The sequence below is a fragment of the Dasypus novemcinctus genome, chromosome 2 (genome assembly GCF_030445035.2).
Source record: "Dasypus novemcinctus isolate mDasNov1 chromosome 2, mDasNov1.1.hap2, whole genome shotgun sequence".
Classification (NCBI taxonomy): Eukaryota; Metazoa; Chordata; class Mammalia; order Cingulata; family Dasypodidae; genus Dasypus; species Dasypus novemcinctus.
This window is the reverse complement of record NC_080674.1, coordinates 154,688,263-154,701,032: the sequence shown is the minus strand read 5'-3', so window position 1 is coordinate 154,701,032 and position 12,770 is coordinate 154,688,263. Positions and strand designations below refer to the sequence as shown.

Sequence of the window (12,770 nt, the reverse complement as noted above, 5' to 3'; positions counted from 1 at the left end):
ACTCACCCCACCCCACAGATCCCACCCTCCTCCACTCACATACTTATTCATTCCCTCAGTCACACAAGAACTCCCTCATTCATTCACTTCTTTCTTTCATCAAATCACTCAATCATTCCTTAGTACATGTATTTATTCAGCCTCTTGTTTATGTTTACTGACTCACATACATTGGCACATTTCCAGGTCTCACTCACATTCAACACACATTTACTAAACATCTCACCATGCCAGGGTCAAGGGGGTGAACTCTTGAGGGTTGGGAGGGATACCAGTTACTCCTTCACTCCTGAAGGACAATAAGGCATCAACGAAGCAAAGTCCAAAACAAGGTTGGAAATGGTGGATGTCCACCTGGAGGCACAGGTTGTCTTGGGGCACAGACCGTGGTCCTTGCAGGTACCCAGGGCTCCTTCCTCCCCGCAGGGCCACGACCAGATACACATATTTTCACAAAGGCATCAGGGATCGCAGAAGTTGCTAGACCAGAGGGTATTTGCATTTTAAAGGAAGATAGAGAGGGCAATGCTTTTAGCTCAAGGGTCAGTAAAATTTTTCTGCAAAGGGTCAGATATTAAATATTTTAGGCTTTGTGGGCCATAAGTTCTCTGCCACAATTACTCACCTCTGCCATTTTAGCTTGAAAGCAGTCATAGACAAGGAAACAAACTAACCTAATGGAAAAAGTACAGCTGTGTGGGGATAAAATTTACTTATGGTTGTTGAAAGCTGAATTTCAGATGATTTTCACATATCATAGAGTATTATTCCTTTCTGATTATTTTTTCCCAACTATTGAAAACCATAAAGCCCATTCTTGGCTTTCAGGCTATACAAAAGCAGGTTGTGGGCTGCATTTCTGTCCCTGGGCAATATCTGCCCATCTTAGTGTTATGTCAAAGAAATGAATGAACAATGGATCATTTCCAGGTGCTAGTAGCAGAAATAGTTTGGGATGGGCAGGCCTTCCCTTGGTAACTTCCTTCTCTACTTATCTAGAGAGATGAGGGCCCAGCAAGGGCCTAATCCCAGGCATATGAATATGACTTTGAAAATAAAAGATAGATACTCTGCAACCTCATTAGTACCCTGCTCACTTGAAACTGATGCACTAATTAACTCTCTCTGGGACCTAGTATGTGTCTGATTCAAATCTGTGCAGGGTTTGTCTTCCTCATGCTTGCCCAGAACTTGACACATAACAAGGATCCACTAAATATTTAATAAATGAGTGAATGGCTGGCACGTGGTAGGTGCCCCAGGTTTGCGAGCAGAACCACGAAGGCAGCAAGTCCTCCCTAACCAGGGCCCGCAGGAGCCACTGATCGGCTCCGGTAAAGGCAAAGGTGTGGAAAAAGCGCAAGACCCCAGGGAGGCAGCTTGACCTGAGTGAATCCAGCCAGGGGAAGGATTTGCTCACATTTCTGACTCTGCCCTTTATGTCCTCAGAGTTGCCCTATATTCGCCCATAAGAAAGCAGGCTTCCTTAGCTGGAGCGTGTTGACAACAGACAAACTGGTGTTTGCAATATTTTTTGCATATGTAAGCAGGTTTTATTTGTACCTAGTTGTGCAATTTTCCACCAGGACTTGAATGTTTTGGGAGTGGGAAGAGAGGGAGAAGGATGGATATCATGCCTCCCAAAGCTTGCGCTTTGAAATACCATAAACAGTACTTACCTATGAAAGAAAATGGCCCATTTCCTTGGAAGGTTCTTTTTTCCTTCCCCTCCCTCCCTTCCTTCCTTAACATGGTTACTCATTCAAAATCTGCATTAACAAAGGGTTGCGATATGGGCCCACATCTTACTTTTCTGTGAGAATAATCTGTTAAGATGCCCCTTTAGTACCCTCTGTAAAAACTCCTGCCTGTGTTGAAGGCCTGATTTTCAGTTTATGCTGGAGAAAGCACACAGCACAGTAGCTCGCTTGCTTATCAGAGTCAGATGTACCCCCAGCCCAGTGCAGCCCCCAGACATGCCAAATAGGATGAAATAGAATCACTGAATCTTATCTTAGGGGTCTCTGCGGATGGGAAACACCACATGGCACATGTGCCTCCACTTCTTAGTCGTGGGCCCATGACAGATTTTGCTAATCAGTCCCATCATTCCTTGGTTGCTGCCCCAGAATCTCTTCTAAATCATCACTGTGCACAGCTGTTACTCATCAAATAATGCTTCCACCTCCCTCTCTTGGGTCAGAAAAGAGCCTGGGTTTGGATGTCAGTCAGATACAGGTTCTGATCCAAATCCTGACATGTACTTGCCAGATAAATGTGAGCTAGTTACTTTGACTCACTGAGTCTTGGTTCCTCCATTTAAATGGAAATAGCATCTATTCACAATCCTCACAGACCCAACTCCAGGCCTGGCATGTGCTACCCACTTCATAAGATTAGTTCCCTTCCCTTTGAGCAGAGCAGGTGTGGACAGTGGACCTACTCCAACTGTCTGCTCCACTTCTCCACCCAAGGGCATGTTAGTCTCCATTTCCACATTTCCACAGTTCCAGTGACAGCACACTGGCAGGTCCACTCATCCCACCTTTGGAAATTTCCAGATTTTTACAAAATCCTTATTTTCCACATGTTTGGGAAGAACATCTAGTGGATCATCCCCTCAATAGAGGGTGTGCTATGGCTATCCAGAGAAGGAGTTAATTTACCTGCCATTTATTCTGCATTACTCTATGCCAGGCCCTGTGCTACATCCTGCATATCAGTGATTCTCAACCAGGGTGATTTTGCCCCAGGGGACATTTGGCAATGTCTATAGAAATTTTTGGTCATCACAGCTGGTTTGCGTGTGGGGGTGGGGCGGGGGTGCTACTGGCATTTAGTGGGGTGCTGCAATGCACAGGGAAGCCCCAACAATAAAGAAGTATCTGGCCCATAGGTCAAGAATGCTAAGGTTGGGAAACCCTTCTGCACATGAATATCTCATTCAATCCCCTAACAGACCTGTGAGGAAGATGCTATTAGTTTTCCCATTTTAAGATGAGGAAACAAGCTGAGCAAGGTTGAGCCACATGGCCAAGGCCACTGGGCCAGTAAGGTCTGTCCACACACATTTCTCTATACCACCTTCCTTATCCCTGACTGCCGCTGTGTACATGTCTTTTTCCTTTCACCTGCCCCTCTACTTTACTTTTCTTCTCTTGTTTTTTCTTTCTTGCTGAGTCCTGTGACAGAGAGATTGTGTGCGCACGTATGTATGTGTGTGTTTTGCAGGCCCCAATGGCCTTGGATATCAACTGCCCCTGCTCCTGGCTGCCCGAGCTAAAGAGCCTGTGTTCCCATGCCTGGGGTGCTGGCTGGGCCGCTCCCGCTTTCACCCAGGCTGGGTTGGGTCTCCTCAGTGGATCATCTGCTGGGATTAATTGGGCAAAATGATGATGTAAGGCTTAACCTCTCATTGAAAAACTGCTGAATCAAGGAAGCAAGCCGAGCAGCAAGGTTAATTACAGATCCCTCTTTAGTCACCAGAAACCTGGAAGGTTTTTGTCCAGAGGACCTTGGAAAGCCTGGAGGGGGGAGGGGGGGGTGGCAGGGCATCATGGGCATTGCCATGCTCAGGAATTCTGCGGCTTTCTGAGGTAATTCCAGTACCGAGGGAACTGGGCTGCAGGGCTAAGGAGAGATGCACGCGGGGCCTCTGCTCGCCTGTTCTTTCCCAGCCTGCTAACTTCTATTATCCTTCAGGGCTCCATCACTTCTTCCTTGTGGTCTTTGACCTCCCTAATGAAGTGGCACTTTGACCTCAGACTCCTTTCACGCCCCATCCTTCAACCTCACAGCAGGGTACACATTTTTGATTTTGGAATCAAGTGCTTAGAAATATTTTGTTGAGTGTCTGCCTTCCCTGCTAGCCTGGAATTCCTGAAGTACAGTGTCCATTTCTGTCTTGGTTACCGTATCACCATTGCCGGCTCGGTGCCTAGTACATGGTGGGCACAACAACTATTTGTTGACTGGTACACTGAGAGGTAACCAGGACCTGCTACAGATTCTGGGCATATACAGGTTGAGAATGGGGTGCATGGAAAAAGATGAAAGGCGCATACAGAAAACGGTGGGCAGGGGGCTGATCCTGCCTTAGTCTCCATTGTGGTCTTTTCTTTTGTCCAATGTCTTTTTTTCTGCTGTCAGTTACGGCTTCTCTCTAGTGGGTTCCCCTTGGGACAATTTGGGCTGAGCATGCTCAGTTGCCTGGGTGAGCCCTAGACGCAAGCCAAGTTACATTCCTTCCTTCCTTCTAACTGCCACTGCTTATCAAGGAAGCAAAGGGGCTTTTGGAAGCCTCTGCACTCCAAGGCAGGCTCCAGCAGATCAGCCCTTGCAAGTGTGTGGCTGGTGAGCCTTATTATCGGCAAGGCCTGTCTGCACGGCCCAGCCTGGAGTGGTGGGGAAGGGGGATGGTTATAGCTTCCTGACTTGATCCCGTAATAAAAACAGAATGAACATTTATTGAGCTGCTTACAACTGCCAAACCCTGGCTGTCATCTCATGTATGTGCTTTGCCTTATTTTATCTTTATAGCCATCTTAATGAAGTTTTTAAAAAATCACCATTATCAGTCTCATTTTACAGATTAAAAAACTGAGGCTCAGAGAAATTAAGTAACTTGTTCAAAGTTATACAGCTCAATAAGAAGCAGAGTGAGGATCCCATCCTGGATCTGGCTGACCACAAAGCCCATATTTTCATCTCCTCACAATACTGCCTGTGCTGAGATGTTCTTTGCTAGAAAGCACTTTGCTTCAGAGAAGGACGCCTGACTTGTTGGGGCTGAGAAAACTTTGTGATAGCCAGAAAGAAAAGAGGTCCCTTGCGTGAATATATGCTTCAGCAGAAGCCAGGGGAGAATCACAACAAGTGCAATCATTAATTAGATAATAGGAACAGCTCCTCCCCAGTGTTATCTATGTTCAGACTGTGCAGTTTGCTAACTAATCCTCACAATATCCTGCTAGTGTAGATTTTGTCATTACACCTGGCAAGGGAGAAAACTGGGACTGGAAGAAGCAAAATGCCTCGTCCAGGGCCACACAGTTAATACGTGGGAGCACTAGGATCAGATTCCTTTAGGCCTAACTCATGACATGTCCATCACTTTTTTTGGACTAATAATGGCTACTGTAAACCGTGACCATGTGGCTCAAGGATGAGGCATTAAACCATGTATTATAGAAACTCTTAGTAGATTTTTTAGTTTTGTTTCTTCATTCATCCACTCATTCATTCATTTATGTTGGAAGACTTCTAATCAGCTAAGGAAGCACCTACTAGGAACTAGTTTTCCTGACAATTTTCTTACATATAAAATGAAACAAAGCACCTCCATATCTCTAGTAGTTCTGAAAATGAACCTTAAGAAATTCAGATTGGAAGTGTCATCTAGATTTTAGAAGAGACTTGGCTCACTCCATTCCTTAATTCAGGAATTCTAAATCACACAAATGACAATATATTCTAAAAGCTTTGCCTGGAGGAAAGAAGAGCAAGGTTATAGCAAGAGCTACCACTTACTGAGTTATTGCTAATTCTTACAAAGGTCCTATATAAGAGAACTTATTCCCTTTTAGCAGATGAGGACATTGAGTTTCAAAAGGGTTAGGGACTTAGTTCAACATGATTTAGCTATTAGAGGACAAAGCCATGATCACATCTGTCTGACTCTTAAGTGTTTTTATTTATACTAAGCTGTCTGTCTCTACAGGAAAAAAAAAAACAAAACTCACAAAAAACAACAATAACAACAATAGATCCCACAGGCTCCTTTAGTTTTTAATATTTTAGTTTCTAAAAATCTATGTGATGGGGAGAGACTTTTCCATGTACCTCATGAAATACCTCATGTTCTAATTTATGTTACTTTTCTCTTCTGAACACAGAAACACAAAACCACTATATAAATGTAAGTTTGAAAGAACAAAGTATCACCCAATCCCCTATTCACCCTGAAGCCCTTCCTTCTCTGGGCTGAAAAAACCCAGGCCCTTTTCTCCTGGTTTTGGTCCAAGTATGGGAAACAGACCTCAGGAGGCGCCTAGGGAGGGAGCACATGGCTGAAGAGGCCAGCCTAAGGGCAATGATAAGGATGTAAACAAGGAGACTGGCACAGCAGGGGAAGATTAGCCCAGCTGGCAGCAGCCGGTGGAAAAAGGGGCAGCAGTTCAGTGGCGGAAAACATGCCAGGCAGGAAGGTGGTGAGAAATAAGTCCTGTCTTGGAACTAGAGGAATGTCCCAAGAACAAACAAAAGAGAGAGAACAGAAAGGGAGGGAGGGGAAGGAGGGAGGGAAAAAGTGAGAGCTAGAGTGAGAAAGAGAGAGAGGATTACGGCAGCTTAAGGTATGAGCGATGGATACCCCAATATATGTTGAAGGTCTATAATGTACAGGTGTGGAGATCTTGGTGAGATAATATAGGTAAAGTTCACAGTGCAGCATCTTATCTCAGAAAATAGTAGTCAATCTTTATGGAAGAACTCCAGCTTTAAAAAATGCAAGCAGAATGATAGAATTAGAATGTCACCGTTTTGTAACCCCAAACAAAATAATGTCTACAAATGGATCCTCAAACCATTAGGTGAAAGGCTGATGATGGACCTTTTAATGCATGGAGCAGGCTGAGAATACCTGACCAATTTTAAGAAAGAGAGGCAATCAGGCATTATGTGTGCCTCATGATGACTTACAATTTTGTGAGGTATCTAATACAAAAATTAACTCAAAATGGACCAAAGACCTAAATGTATGAGCTGACACTATACAACTCTTAGAAGAAAATGTAGGGGTAAATCTTTGTGACCTGAGATTAGGCACTGGTTTCTTAGATATGACACCCAAAGTACAAGCAATGAAGGGAAAATGGACAAACTGGACATCATTAAAATTAACAACTTCTTGGTGCTTCAAAGGATTCCACAAAGAAAGTGAAAAGACAATCCACAGATAGGGAGAAAATTTTTGCAAATCACATATCTGAAAAAAGACTTGTATCTAAAATATGTAAAGAACTCTTACAGCTCAATAATAAGATGACACAATTATGTTTTCCAAGGAAGATATACAAATTGCCAATAAGAATAAGAAAAAATGCTTAATATCATTAGCCATCATGAAAATGCAAATCAGAATCACAGTAAGATACTACTTTGCACCCACTAGGATGATTATAATTTAAACAAGACTGGTAATAACAAACATTGGTGAGGATATGGAGAAATAGGAACCCTAACACATTTTTGGTGGCAACGTGAAATGGTGCAGTCTCTTTGGAAAATAGTCTGGCAGTTTCTTGAATAATTAAATACAACCCAGGAATTCCACTTCCACGTTTATAATCAAGAGATACAAAAATATATGTCCACCCAAAAACTTGTACCCAAATGTTCACAGCATTATTCATAATAGCCCCAAAGTAGAAAGAATCCATTTTTCATCAGTTTTCATCAGTTGTCCATCAACTGATGAATGGATAAACAAATACTGAGTATTCATGCAATGGAATACTATTTAGTCATTATTGATACATGCTATTAATACAACACAGAAGAACCTTGAAAAGATTATGCTAAGTGAAAGAAGCTAGACACAAAGGAACACATATAATATGATTCCATTTATATGGAATGTCCAGAATAGGCAAATGTATAGAGACAGAAAATAGATTAGTGGTTGCTTAGGTATGGTAGGGGGTCAATACAGATGATTTTGGGGGACAGGGGGCAGCTTAAGGGGCATGGGGTTTCTTTTGGGGAATGAAAATTCTCTAAAATTGAGCATGGTGATAGACACACAACTCTGCAAATACAAAAGCCACTGAACTGTAACTTTAAAAAATTACAACAAAACAAAAACAAGGAACTTAGCACTACCTATTAAGTATTTTTGGCAAAAAATCAAGCCTGAAATTGACCAAGACTTTAGATCTATCAGTTTACAGTAAGTACAGGAGAGGAAGGAACATATTAAACAACACTGCAAAAATGCAACCAGCAGTATTCAGATTGTGGAGAATTCCAACAGGACAAATGACTTGATTTCTTTAACATATACATGGAAAAGGAAAAAAGAGAGAGAGGGAATCTGTAGAATAAAAGACATTTAAAAGACTTATTAATCCAATGCAAAGTGTGCCTCATTTGGCTTCCACTTGAACAAATCAATTATAAAAAATATTTATGAAACAAATATGGAAATTTGAACATATTTATTCAAATATGTTCATTTTTAGGTGTGATAATGGTATTATGGTTATGTTACAATTTTTTTTTTAGAGATGCTTACTGAAGTGTCTAACCCAATTGGGAAGTAGGTGGATGGGTGGGAATATATCTGAAATAAGACTGGCTTATGAGTAGATAATTCTGAGACTGGGTGATGGGCACTTGAGGGTTCATTATACTATTCTTTCAACTTTTATTCTTTTCAACTTGAAATTTTCCTTATAATTAAAAAAAATGGTCAGGATAGTGACTGAAAAGCAATGTAGCAACCGACAACTAAAAAATTTTAATTGCTAAAAAAAAAAAAAATGATGATGATGATGAAAGTGTAGCCAAGCACTTTACATCCTTTGATTTTCCCAACAACCTTGTGGGGAAAGGGTTCTTTCCATTTTTTAAGGGGAAACTGAAACCCAGTATGGCTACTGACTCTTCCAAAGACCCACCACCACAATGGTTAAGAGGTGTCTGGATCTAAGGCTGGGCGGCTTCTTCCGAAGGACACTGCTTCCATAGATGGCTCATGAGAGTCCTCTGCCCAGAGGATGCTCTGGTGGATCAGGGAAGGCAGAGGCCTCCTGTCCTAGTCTGCATCCTTTATTGCTTTCAGATCCCTGCCAGTGAACCACTGCTGAGGCATTCCTGACAATTTATGTGAGGAGTTTAAGGGCTGTCTTCACCCAGAGAGTACACGCTAGACATTTTAACAAATGTTAAAGTACCTATTAGGCCCCAGAGAAGGCATTTGTGGCACATAACAATGATGTGGAACAGAACAACTTGAGGGGACAGGCATCCATTTAATGGGGCCTCCCCGTGTTTCCTCCCACAATCCTTTGAGACTACTCCAGTCAGTACAAGAGTGTTCTGACAACATCGTTTACGAGTATGGATTTGTTGGGTGGAAATTGCAAAGATCAAATAAATTTATATTGGGAGATAGAAATATAAGAATATAAGCAGAGGATTAATTTATCTGTCAATTACCTCAGAAGGAGAATTAGCTAAGGATCTTAAACATAAATTGGACACTTAGAGGTGGTCCTAAGGAGAAATAAATACCTTAATACTAAATGTAACCATCTCTCATGTGAGGGAGCCCTGGGTCTGATAAAGTTGGTTTGGGAAACCCCTATGAAAGATGGGGGACTAAGGAATACCCTGGGGGGAAGATGTGGACTGATAATTCAACTACTGAAGATGAATTTATTCAGAATATTCCAAATACGATGTTAAAAGGAAAGCCAGCTATAGATCTTAGAACTCCCCCAAGGTGCATGATGGCTCATCCTTCCAGGAAAGAAGCTTGGACTTGTCAGATCATCCTGGGATGGGATGGAGGAGGGGCAGGGGCAGGAATCTCAATCCCTTGGCTGACCTAAGGGACTTGCCTTTTCCCTCTCCCTCTTGTCTCTTTTGTTTTCTGGGTAATCAGAAGAGGGGAGAGGGATCTGTGATCATTTTACGTAACTCAGAGGCCTCTAATTTTGTTTGTGCTTCTTGAGGCAAAATGTTATTAGAAATCTTCATCATGGATTTTGAAAATTACAGCAACATAAATGAATAAAATACCATCCCTGCCCTTAAGAAGTTTTCAGTCTAGGGAACATGGGGACAGGATATAAATGCTCCAACGTGGAAAGCGCGGGAGGTCACTCTCTCCGGGCTCTGTCCCGGTGGTACAGGGGAGCACAGGGCTCTGCCCAGTGAGGTACAGTCCCCTTCCACGATGCTGGAGATGAAGCTGGGTGTCGAGCCTGCACCTGCACATTCCTACAGCTTCTCAGGGTCCTGTGGACAATGACTGAGGAGAAAAACCATGCAGGGAGCAGCTCTCTCGAGTATCCCAATCTGGATCAAGGTTCAGTTTACCACGAGTCCCAGACAAGTGTACTTTGTCTTGTTTTAATCTATTGGTAAATTACACTTTCACTCTGTATCTTTGTTTCACAGAATTCTCAAAAGAATTCCAAAATACCTCAGATTTGAGGAGAGAAGAGGAGCCAAGCCTTTACACTGAAATATGAGGTGAGTGGGACATGGTTCAACTGATAGAACATCCGTCTACCATATGGAGGGTCCTGAGTTCAATCCCCAGGGCCTCCTGGCCCATGTGGTAAGCTTGCCCACATGCAGTGCTGCTGCGCGCAGGGAGTGCCATGCCACACGGGTGAGTCCCATGCACAAGGAGCGCACCCCACAAGGAGAGCCGTCCTGTGCGAAAAAAGCACAGCCTGCCCAGGAGTGGGGCCGCACACCTGGAGAGCTGACACAGCAAGATGACGCAAGAAAAAAGAGATGCAGTTTCCCGGTGCTGCCTGATAATGCAAGTAGATGCAGAAGGACACACAGCAAATGGACACAGAGCAGACAACAGGGAGAAAGGGAGAGAAATAAATAAAATAAATCTTAAAAAAAAAAAAGAAATACGAGGTGGGAAAGTAGATGCTATACTATCTTGAAGATGGTCATGAAGGGTTTAAAAATTGGCACACATTTGTCTCCATGCTTGACATTTTAAGAAACTGAGTAAATCAAAGAATTCTAGCCTTAAGGACAGAATCATGAGAACTGGCTAGAAATGCAAATTTTCAGGTCACCCCAACACCATATACCAGTTTTACTATCTAATGAACTAAGTATTATAGCCATGTATTCTGAGAATAAGAGCAAAGTACATTAGTGTATTAAAGTAATGTATTTATAAATTCAAATAAAACAAACAAAAAAAGGATACAAATGCAATATCTATAATTCAAAGCAGAACATGTTATAATGCGGGTATAAACAATTTGCTATGAACACAGGGATGACATTAATTCTGCAAGGGATGGTTAGCAAGAGCTTCTTGAAGAAATGGTATCTATATAGGGCCTTGGAATATGCATCTGACTGCAACAGATGAATGCACCAAAAATAGAAAAACAGTACTTATTTATTCAGCAAACATTTGTTCATTGCCCAGAATAATGTAGGCACTGTGCTCGGCACAAGGGCAAAAAGCAAAGAAGCAGCCAAGTATGTACTGAGTAGGTTGAGTAGATCACTGTGACTGGTACATATCTCTGTGTGTGTGCATAAAGCTGGAGATGCTGGAAGGTTCACTAGAGCCAGAGCACGGAGGGTCTAGAAGGCCATACTAAGAACTCATGTAAGGGAAATAGCACAGGTGTGCTCTCAAATCCTGACTCTGTTTGTTTCTTTGAGACCTTGGGCAAGTTACCTACTCTTTCTGTCCCAGCGTTTTCTCTTTGTACCATGGGCATACCAATGCCTAACTGAACAGTTGTGAGGATAGTGATAATGTCTTAAAAGCAACTATGATAGTACCTGTTTTTTAGTAGCCACTCAATAAACAGACATTAATGTACCTGAGGGCCATAGGGAACCACTGGCAGTTTGGGGAAGAGAAGTGGCTGGACAGATTTGGGTTTTCATGAGATTTCTATGGAGGCCATGAGTAGAATGGACAAAGGAAGGGATGAGAGGCAGAGATTGAGCCTGGGTTCTGGGAGACCAGTGAGGAGGCTGAAACAATAGGTAGGCAAGAGGAGAGGACCACAATTAAGTTGATGGGATCAGATGAACAGAAGCAAGAAGTATTTGGGTGGCAAAATGAACTTGCTGATAAAGTGGATGTAGGGGGCGAAAGAGAGAACTCTTGAATGAAGATCTGGTTTCTGGTTGTGTAGCAGTTCTAGTCACCGGGACCAGAGGGAGGGACAGAGTGAAGGAGGGTTAGTAGAGGGCTTGGTGGGGATGGAGGGTGGGGAGGGGAGGAAGAGGCTGAGATCCCCATGGCATATATTGAGCAACCAGAACCTCTTAGGAATCCTACTGTTACAGAAAACAAAAACACCTCATTGCTCTGTGAGTGTGGGAGACAGGGAGCAAACAGGCTTTCACACCTAGAACCGAGTCCATTCTAGATTCACCAGGGCAGGTCTTGCAATTGTGGCTTTCACTTAAGTGGTATTGCTGAAGAATTTCTTTCTAACTCATGTCTCATGCAATTAACTTTCTTTCTCCTTTCAAAGGCATCCCTTCTTAACATGGACCTACAAGTTATCTCCAGAAATCTCCCCAAGGCCAAGTACATTGGTTTCAATCCACCTACTAACCTCCTCCACCGCAGTTTCACACAGAACCCAAGAAGCCTGTTCGGGTCTAATCCTGCATTGTTTAAGTATAGTTGTTTTTATTTCATACATGCAATTCATCTTTGAGGCCACTTCTTGATGCTCTACTCCGATACATCAGGCAGTGTCTCACACATAGGAGGACACAATGACAATGGGGGAATATTCCTTGTTCCAAATTTCTTTATGAGAAGGTAGCTCTTGCTGCCTTTTGGTGATTAAGACTTGAAGGACAATCCAAGACTAGTCCTTACTATGAGCTGTTTCCACACAAAACTAACCCCCGCTTTCCCAAACTCCCTCCACTTAGTTGGTGAGCTCTGGACATCCTTTAAAGAGGTCCATTCCTGAAGAATTTTCCTGGGCTTTTTATTACATAGTCAGATAAGGAGCTTAATA

The 12,770-nt window shown here is 42.7% G+C and overlaps 1 protein-coding gene, 1 long non-coding RNA gene and 1 other non-coding gene across 4 annotated transcripts in view; 2 read left to right on the top strand and 1 right to left on the bottom strand.

The window, feature by feature from the left end:
- SH3RF2 (SH3 domain containing ring finger 2) overlaps nt 1–12,770 on the bottom strand; it is a 118,528-nt gene that overhangs the window by 32,400 nt on the left and 73,358 nt on the right. The gene's annotated exons all lie outside the window — the stretch shown is intronic.
- Nucleotides 1–12,770, top strand: part of LOC131274349 (uncharacterized) — a 53,592-nt gene that overhangs the window by 35,424 nt on the left and 5,398 nt on the right. The window contains exon 3 of the long non-coding RNA XR_009181585.1: nt 10,186–10,260. This is a non-coding gene — a long non-coding RNA (uncharacterized lncRNA). The remainder of the gene's footprint in view (nt 1–10,185; nt 10,261–12,770) is intronic.
- Nucleotides 9,863–10,066, top strand: LOC111760046 (small nucleolar RNA SNORA73 family). The gene has a single exon (XR_002793847.1). It is a non-coding gene; the product is annotated as a small nucleolar RNA SNORA73 family (small nucleolar RNA).